Consider the following 10,617-nt stretch of genomic DNA (forward strand, 5'->3'; position numbering starts at 1 on the left):
AGCTATAAATTGAATTTATGACACAAGCACAAACAAAAAACTATTTTAAATTATTTTAGGGCACCGTGTTTTCACTGTAAATTAGTTGAATATGCTTTCAGAAAAAACAGCTGCAAATAAATCTTTTTAAATTGACAATAATTATATATGTATTTATGGGATGCAATGTTATGTTTTGATACATGTATACATTATGAAATGATTAAATCGAGCTAATTAAATCTATACCCTCACACACTTATCCATTTTTCTGGTGAGAACATTTGAAATTTAATATTAGAAATGTTGAAATAAACAATACATTACTATTAACTATAGTCACCATGCTGTGCAATAGATCTCAAAAACTTATTTCTCCCACCCCTAACCTCTCTGGTAACTACCATTCGACTCTCCACTTCTATGAGTTCAGCTTATTTCAGATTTCACCTACGAGTGAGATCACACACTATTTGTCTTTTTGTACCTGGCTTACTTAACTTAGCATAATGTCTTTTAGATTTCTTCATGTTGTCTCACATGAAAAATTTCCTTCTTTTTTCAAGGCTGAATAGTATCCCATCCCACAATTTCTTTATTCATTTACATGATGACAAGCAGTAAGGTTGCTTCCATATCTTAGTTACCGTGAATAATGATGCAGTGAATATAGGAGGGCAGATAACTCTTCAACATACTGATTTCATTTCCTTTGTATGTATAGCTAGAAGAGGGATCGCTAAATCATATGGTAATTCTATTTTTGCTTTTTTGAGAAACCTCCATGCTCTTCTTCATATCTCCATATCCTTTTCTCCCCAATCTTGCCAACACTTACTGTCTTTTGTCTTCTTGATAATAGTCATCCTAACAGTTGTGATGTAATATCTCATTGTGATTTTAATTTTTGTTTTCCTGATGATTAGAGGTGTTGATCATTTTTAATATATCTGTTGGCCATATGTATATGCTCTTTTGAGAAATTCCTATCCAGGTATTTTGCCCCTTTTTAATTGGGTTATTTGAGGGTTTTCTTCTATTGAGTGATTTGAGTTCCCTGTATATTTTAGATACTAACCCTTTGTCAGGTGTATGGTTTACAAATATTTCCTCCCATTCCATGGGTTGTCTCTTCACTCTGTTAATTGTTCCTTTGCTGTGCAGATTTATAGTTTGATACAGCCCTGTTTATCTATGTTTGCTTTTATTGCCTGTGCTTTTGGGAATCAAATCCAAAAAACCATTGCCCAGAACAATATTATGAAGACTTTTCCCTATGTATTTTTCCAGGTATTTTATAGTTTTAAATCTTACAGAAAGTATTTAACCATTTTAAGTTTATTTTTGTGTGTGGTGTAAAGTAAGGGTCCAATTTCATTCTTTTGTGTGTGAATGAAGAGACTGTCTGTTTGCCATTGTATGTTCCCAACATCTTTGTTGAAAATCAACAGAGCGTAATTCGTGGGTTCATTTCTAAGTTCTCTATTCTGTTTCATTGATTGATATGTCTGTTTTATTGTTTTGTTTTGTTTTTGTTTTGGACAGTATCAAATGTTTTGATTACTATGGCCTTGAAATATATTTTGTAGTGCAGTTCCTGCAGCTTTGTCCTTTATATTTAACATGATTTAGGCTATTCAGGCTCTTTTATAGTTTTTATATAAATTGTAGGGTTTTTTTTCTACTTTTGTGAAAAAGACCTTTCGAATAGGGACTACATTTGATCTGTAGATTACTTTGTGTAGTATGGACATTTTAACAATATTAATTATTCCAATTCATGAATGTGAGATATCTTTCCATTTATCTGTGTTTTCTTCATGAATATTTTATAATTTTCAGTAAATATTGATTATATATGATTATATGTGACAACATAATCTTACATATAGAAATCCCCCAAACACTCTGGCCTTTTAAAATGAGATTGGAAGTATTTCCTTCTCTTTTATTTTTTGGAAGAGTTTGAGAAGGATTAACATGAGTTATTCCTTAAGTGTTTGGTAGAATTTAGCTATGAAGCTATTCAGTGCTGGAATTTTCTTTAACTGGAGACTTTTACATTACTGATTCAATATCCTTATTCATAATTGGTCTTTGCAGATATTTTGTTTCTTCATGATTCTGTCTTGGTAGCTTATATGTTTTATGAATTTATACATTTCTCTATGTTATCCAATTGTTTGGCATATAATTGTTCATAGTAGTCTTTTATTCTTTGTATTTCTGTAGTTATCAGTTTTAATGTCTCCTGTTTACTTTTTGATTTTGACTCTTTTTGTTAGTCTAGGTAAAGATTTGTTGATTTTATCTTTTCAAAAACTTAGCTTTTAGTTTCATTATTCTTTTAATCATTTTTCTAGCCTCTATTCCTGTTATTTCTGCTCTGATCTTGATTTTCTTTCTTCTACTAACATTGGGCTTAATTTTTCCTTCTTTTTCTAGTTCCTTAATGTGTAACATTATTTATTTGAGAGGTCTCTTTTGTTTCTCAATGTAGGCATTTATTGCTATAAACTTTCCTCTTGGAACTGCTTTTGCTACAACCTATAAATACTGTATATTGTGTTTTCATTTTTGTCTCAAGACATGTTTTAATTTCTCTTTAATTTCATGCTTCATCTATTGGCTTTGTTCAGGAACACATTGTTTAATTTCCACATATTTGTTACTTTTCAAGATTCCTCCTGCTATTGATATCTAGTTTTATACCATGGTCAGAAACAATACTAGATATTAATTGTATAATTGTGGTCAGAAAAGATACATTAAAAAAAAACTATGATTCCAAACTTAAATTTGTTAAGACTTGTTTCATGGTCTAAGGTATGATCAATCCTGGAGAATGTTCCATGTGCATTTGAGAAGAATGTGCGTTCTGTTGCTGCTGGATGGAATGTTCTATATATAGGTGTTAGGTCCATATGCTCTGACATGTAGTTCAAATTCAGTGTTTTCTTATTTCTGTCTGGATGATCTGTCCATTGCAGAAAGTGGAGTAGTAAAGTTCCCTACTAGTATTGTATTGCAGCCTATCTCTACTTACAGATCTATTAATTTTACTTTATTTATTCAGGTGCTCTTACGTTGGGTATATATACATATTCATCATTTTTATATCTTCTTGATGAACTGACCCTTTTATCATTATATAATGATTTCTTTGTCCCTTTTTACAGTTTTTAATTAAAATTCTATTTTGTCTGAAATAAGTGTAGCTACCTCTGCTCTTTTGGTTTCTATTTGCATGAAGTATCTCTACCCATTTACTTTCTGTCCATGTGTGTCCTTAAAGGTGAAGTCAGTCTTTCATAGGCAGCATGTAGTCTTGTTGTTTCTTATCCATTCCGACACTACATTTTAAAAAAAAATCTTTTTACATTCAAGGTAATTATTGATGGGTAAGTACTTCCTACTACCATTTTGTTTATTGGTTTCTGGTTGTTTTGTATATCTATTGTTCTTTTCTTCCACTCTTGCTGTCTTCCTTTGTGGTTTGATGACTTTCTGTAATAATAGACTTTGGTTCTGTTCTTTTTTTCTTCCATGTATTTACCATAGGTTGTTGTTTTGTGGTTATCATGAGGCCTATATAAACATATTACACTTTAAACAGGCTATTTGAAGTTGATAACTTTATTGCATGCCAAAACTCTACACTTTCACTTCCACACACATATTTTATGTTTTTGATGTCATAATCTATATCTTTTCATAACGTATATCTCTTCACAAATTATTGTAGTTGTAGGTTTGTTTGTTTGTTTTGAGACACAGTCTCGCTCTGCCACCCAGGCAGTGGTGCAATCTTGGCTCACTGCAACCTCTGCCTCCCAGATTCAAGCAATTCTCCTGCCTCAGCTTCCCCAGTAGCTGGGATTACAGGTGCACACCACCACGCCCAGCTTTTTTTTTTTTTTTTGTACTTTTAGTACAGATGGGGTTTCATCATGTTGGCCAGGGTGGTCTCGAACTCCTGACCTCGTGATCCGCCCACCTCGGCCTCCCAAAGTGCTGGGATTACAGATGTAAGCCACCGCAGCCAGCCTGTAGTTGTAGGTTTTTAACAGTTTTGACTTTTAACCTCCATGCTAGAGATATTATTGATGTACACACCATCATTACAGTATTAGAATTTTCTAAATTTGACTATGTGCTTACTTTTATAATGAGTTTTTACTGGGCAGATGTCCTCACAGAAGTATTTCTTGTGTACGATTGTGGTGGCCTTTGTGCAAGGTTGTAATTTTTGCAGAGTATTTTGTGATAGGTCTTGTTATTACACATTCATATATGAGAACCATCTCTTCGTGGCCTTCTCAGCTCTATTTTTCAGAATATTTAATGCATGTGACTCTATTTTGATTCTGAAAATTTCCACAGAGATTAATTAGTTTCTTTTCATGGTGTCGCAATTCCTTGATACTTCATAATCCTTGTGTGTTTGCATTATGTACATTTGAAAAAGCAGCCAGCTCTTTTGGACTTTATAGGTGTTCTTTGGCATGGAGAGAACTTAACTATTTAGGCTAGCCTGGGATTCTGAATGGGCCAGCTCGTAATGACCACAGGCAGGCAGAGCTTACTGTTAGTTCTCTATTTGGACTGGGCTTTTGTTCTGACATCAGATGGGGCTGCTAACTGGGCTGCACTTTCTGTGTAACTACAGGCTAGGCACTTCGGTTAGAGAGAACTGATGGATAGGCATTGCTATTATCTATGACCAGGCACGTTTATAGACTGTATTTCCTGGCCAGGCACTACTGCTGTTTGTGTTCTTCCATTGGACAGGGCTGCACACTAGGCCCCGTGTTTAAGCAGATTTGTTGCTTGGGACGGACATTAACAGAGCCTATGAGCCATAGAAATGCATAGTTGAAATTTGCCTGATTTCCTGGGCAAAAGTTTAAGATGAGCTCTGAGGCTGGGTCAAGTTGCTGTTATGACTTCCAGATTGGGCAGCGTCAGCCCTATGCTCTGCAGAAATGTGCAAGTTTTTGTTTGCCTGGCCAAGTTTTTATCTCTCCCTTGTTTCTAAAGAATAGCTTTTATGGATAAGGTGTTCTTGGTTAAATTTTTTTTTCCTTTCAGCACTTTGAATTATCATCCCACTCCCTCCTGGCCTTGAAGGTTTCTATGGAGATGTCAGCTGCCAGGTGTATTGCATCTCTCTTATGTTATTTGCTTATTTTCTCTTGCTGCTTTCAGGATGCTCTCTTTGTCCTTGACCTTTGAGAGTTTGATTATAATTATGTCTTAGGGTAGTGTTAGCCCTTCAATTTTATCTTTCTTTTTCAAGGCTGTCTTGGTTATCCTAGGTCCTTTGCATTTCCATATGACTTTTAGAATCAGTTTATTAATTTCTAGAAAGAAATTAGGTGATTCTGATTGAGATTGCATTAAATCTATTGATGAAAAGAATTGATATTTTAAGATTATTAAGTTTTTCAATCTGTGAACAAGATATAACTCACCCTTTCTAAATGTCTTCTTTAATCTTCCTCAGCAATATTTTATAGTACACAGGTTATTCACATCTTTTATAACACTTATCTCTAAGCAGAACATATTTTGATGTCACTATAATATTTTTAAAATTAAATTTCCAACTTTTTGTTGCTAATATAAAATATACGAATGATTTTTGTATATTATTCTGCAACCTTTCTAAACTCACGAATTAGTTCTATTAGGTTTTGTAGAATCCATTGGATTTTCTATACCAAAAATTATGCTATCTTCAAATGAAGACAATTTTAGTTATTTATTTCCATTCTAGATGCCTTTTGTTCCTTTTTCTTGCATGATTTATTGTTAAAGCCTCTAGTACAATGTTCAACAGAAGTAATGAAAGCAGATGACCTTATCTCTTTCCCTTTCCTTAGGAAAAAGCATTCAGTCTTTCACAACTAAATGTAAACTTAGCTGTAGGTATTCATTTATGCCCTTTATCAGGTTTAGGAAGTTCCATTCTGCTTTTAGTTTGCTGACAGTTTTTATCAAGAATGAATGTTGGATTTTGTCAAATGTGTTTTCTGTATCTATTAAGATCATTATAATTTTTTTAAAATAATAAACATATTGAATTATATTCATTGATTTTTCCAGTGTTAAAGTAACCTTGTATTTCTGAAATAAATCTCACTTAGTCATAATATATTATCTTTTTGGCTTTTTGTTAGATTCAATTTTATCTATGTTCATGTGCAGGGGTCAACATACTATGGCCCACATGCTAAATTCAGCTTTTAGTTCATTTTTGTATGGTATATGAGCTTAAAAAGGTTTTTACATTCTAAAATTTTAAAGAGAAGAGAATGAAAGAGGAGGAGAAAGACCAAGAGAAAGAGAAGAGGGGAAGAAGGAGAAGAAGAAGGAGAAGAGAAGGAGGAGAAAGAAAATGAAGATGAAGAAAAAGAGGAGGAAGAAGAAGAAGAAAGAAAGAAAGAAAGAAGAAGAAAGAAAGAAGAAGAGGAAGAGGAGGAAGGCAAGGAGGGAAGGGAAGGGGAGGGGGAGGGGAAGTGGGAGGGGGAGAAGAAGGGGGAGAAGGGAAGGGGAGGGAGATAGGGGGAGGATGATGGGGGGGAGAGGGATGGGGGAGGGGGAGGGGAAGGTGGAGGGGAAGGGGGAGGGGACGATGATGACTGTAAATAGCCTGCAAAGCCTAAAATACTTATCTAACCTTTTACAGAAAATATTTGTTGACCCCTGTTCATAAGGACTATTGGTCCACAGTTTTATTTTTATGCATTATCTTTGACTTATTTTAGTATTGGGGTAATGCTGGCCTCATAGAATGAATCAAAAAATATTTCCATCTCTTCGATTTTTTTGGAAGAGTCAGTATAGAATTAGTATTATTTTTCCTTAAATGTTTAATAGAATTCATCATGAAGCCTGGAGTTTTCTTTGTGGGAATGATTTTATTTACAACTTCAATTTCCTTAATACATAAATAACCATGTTAACTACTTGTTCTTGCATGAGCTTTTGTAAGTGTGTCTTTCAAGGAATCTGTCCTTTTCATATGTCATTGAATTTATTGACATATTTTTTCACAACATTTTCTTCTCATTATTTTAATACTTGTAATATTATCACCTCTCTCATTCCAAACATTGGTAGTGAGAAATCTGGTTAGAGGTTTATTAATAGTATTGATCTTAAAGAACCACATTTGGTTGCAGTGATTATATCTATTAATTTCTTCTGTTTTCTATTTTATTGATTCTCCTTTGATCTTTATTATCTTCTTTCTCATGACTAGTTTTTTAATTTGCTCTTTCATCTCTAGATTATTAAGGAAGAAGCTAATGTCATTGATTTGAGATCTTCCTTCTTTTCTATAACACATAGGCCTTTAGCATTATAAATTTCCTTTAATTTAAATGTCACTGTTTTAGTGACATTCTATAAATTCTGACACATTTTTCATTTTCATTCAGGCAAAAATATTTTTTAAATATGCTTCTGATTTCTTTTTTGATTCATGAATGTTTACAAGCACGTTACTTAGTTAATGGATGTTTGGGGACTTTCTAGAGATCTTACTGTTATTGATTATTACTTTAATTCCATACTATTGAGCACTTCTCTGGACCCTTCCTTAACTCTTTGAAAGCAGCATCATTGGAGGAGACAAATTCCTTATACAGTAATCCACAAGTCCTGGGAAAGTAGGCATGAAAGAGATTGGAATGATGGTTTCCAACTTCATCCATGTACCTATGAAGGACATGAACGCATCCTTTTTTATGGCTGCATAGTATTCCATGGTGTATATGTGCCACATTTTCTTAATCCAGTCTATCATTGTTGGACATTTGGGTTGGTTCCAAGTCTTTGCTATTGTGAATAGTGCCGCAATAAACATACGTGTGCATGTGTCTTTATAGCAGCATGATTTATAATCATTTGGGTATATACCCAGTAATGGGATTGCTGGGCACATGTACCCTAAAACTTAAAGTATAATACAAAAAATAAATAAATAAATAAATAAATAAATAAATAAATAAAATAAAATAAAGAGATTGGAAGACTTAATTTTTAACAGTAGCTGTTCTGCACCCAGCTGTTTTCACCAGTCTTTTGCCCCAGCTGGAGTTTAGCCTTATCCCAATATTATCCTGTAGTCACCAAGCAATTTGAGCTACTCCTTCTGATTTATGCTTCACAGTGGCAGTGAAGCAAGTGGCAGTCTTCGTTGTAATTTAGTGTATAGACAAAAGCACAAGTTAAAATCTATCCCCCAAACCTACCCACCCTCTTTCAAGCCAGCTATTCTAGAATGCCACCACTCCCTAATTCTCATTCTACACAATACACACACACACATGCCTACACACACATACACATGCATACACACACACACACACACACACACATCTTTAACATCCTCAGTTGTATCTTATGGTTTTTATGTTAATTTCTTAGGCCTGTGCTTTTTTTTTTTCTCTAGAAAAAAATTTTATTAGAGGAAGCTAACAACCCCTCTAGTTTCACCACCTTATAAGAAAATATAGCCCATGGCATGTAGTATTCCTCCACATACTCAAATAAATATTTCTAGAATGCCTATTAAGTTTCAGGCACTGTTCTATATGCTGAAGATAGCCGAAGTAAACAAAGGAGACAAAAGTTACTGTTCTCATGGAGCTTACACTCTAGTGAGGTAGACGGAAAATAAAGAAGTAAAATCTAGTGTTTGTCAGATGGTGATAAGTGTTGTGGGGACTGGGAATGGCATTTCTGAATTAAAATAAGGTAGTTGAGGAAAACATCATCATTTAGCAGATAACTATGAGTAGAAGCTTGAAGTTGGTGATGAAGTGAGCCTCACACATATCTGAGGGTCTTCTAAGCCAGAAGGGCCATGAGGGCAAAACCCTGAGCAGGACATTGATTGGTAACTTGAAGAGCAGCAGGGAGACCTCTGTACCTGATCAGAGGAGTAACAAAAAAGGTCAGAAAGATATTATCATGTAGGGTCATTGGACAGACTTTGCATTTTACTCTGAGAGAGGTGGGAAGCCACTAGAGGATTTTGAGTGGAAAAGTGACATAATGTTCACTTTTGAGAATAGGGTTGAGGGTGGAGCAAGGTCACTTGTAAAAAGACCAATTAGGAATCAATTGCAATAACCCCAGTGAGGCATATGATTGTGACTCGTACCAAAGTATTGAGAAATAGTCAAATTCTGGATACTTTTTAAAGGTAGAGCCGACAAGCTTTGCTCATAGATTGAATGTGTGGGTGATATGCAAGAGAGGGGTCATCAATAAATCCAAAATGTCTGACTCGTAAAAACAGACAGATAGACAAGATGGAGGTACAAATTTGGGACAAGGAGTAGATTCACATTCAATTTGTAATGTGCTAAGTTTGTGTTGTCTATACATTATCAGCATGGAGATGTTAGGAAGGAAGCTGATATAAGGGCCTGTAAGTCAAGGAAAAAATCCAGGCTGGAGCTATAAACATGTGTTGTCAACATCTAGATGGCATTTAATGCACTGAGTCTGGAAGAGTGAATTTCAGTCAAGGAAGAACTGTTCTGGGACACTCCAACATTTAGAGGTCAAAGAGTTAGGAGGACACAGCAAAGAAGATTGAGGTGAAACAGCCAATGAGGTTGGAAGAAAGTCCGAACACCAAGTGAGGAAAATGTTTCAAGGAAAAGAGAGTGATCAATTGTGTCAAATGCTACTGAGAGAACTCAGATAAGCTAAAGACTAAGAATCCACTATTGGATTTTGCAGTGTGAAAGTTGTTGGTAATCCTGACTACAGCAGTTTAATACCCCGAGTCATTATTTGTTATTTGCCTAACTTGTTCTGTTAATGAGGTAGAGATGTTTTAAAATCTCCAATTTGGCTGGGTGCAGTGGCTCATGCCTATAATCTCAACACTTTGGGAGGCCGAGACAGGCAGATCATGAGGCCAGGAGTTCGAGGTCAGCCTGGCCAACATGGTGAAACCCCGTCTCTACTAAAAATACAAAAATTAGCTGGGTGTCGTGGTGCGTGCCTGTAATCCCAGCTACTCAGGAGGCTGAGACAGGAGAATCGCTTGAACCAGGGATTCAGAGCTTGCAGTGAGCCGAGATTGTACCACTGCACTCCAGCCTGACAACACAGCGAGACTCTGTCTCAAAAAAATAAATAAATAAATAAAATAAATTTTTAAAAATCCCCAATTTACAATTGTACTTATGTCAATTTATCCTTCTGCCTCCAATCATTTTTTTCTTTATATATTTCAACAAAATATTATTTGACTCACGAATTTCCCTAACAGTTTTACCTTCATTGTGCTTTTCCCTTAAAAAAATAAAGCATTTTCCAGTTTAATGCTTTTATATTGAACGTGATTTTATTTTATTGTGATCTTTAAATTAATACCTTTTAGAATTACACCAAAATCAGACAAAGTTCATAGATGTTGCAGTACAATGGAAAGAAAAATGTCAAGTAGAAAGCAATCTAGTTAGAACTAAAAGGGCTAGGTGTAGTGGTTCATGTCTCTAGTCCCAGCTACTCAGGAGGCCAAGGTAGGAGGATCTTTTGAGCCCAGGATTTTGAGACCAGCTGGGCAACATAGCGGGTTCCAACTCAAAAAAAAAAAAAAGAGAAGAA

The sequence above is a fragment of the Pan paniscus genome, chromosome 3 (genome assembly GCF_029289425.2).
Source record: "Pan paniscus chromosome 3, NHGRI_mPanPan1-v2.0_pri, whole genome shotgun sequence".
NCBI classification, from domain to species: Eukaryota; Metazoa; Chordata; class Mammalia; order Primates; family Hominidae; genus Pan; species Pan paniscus.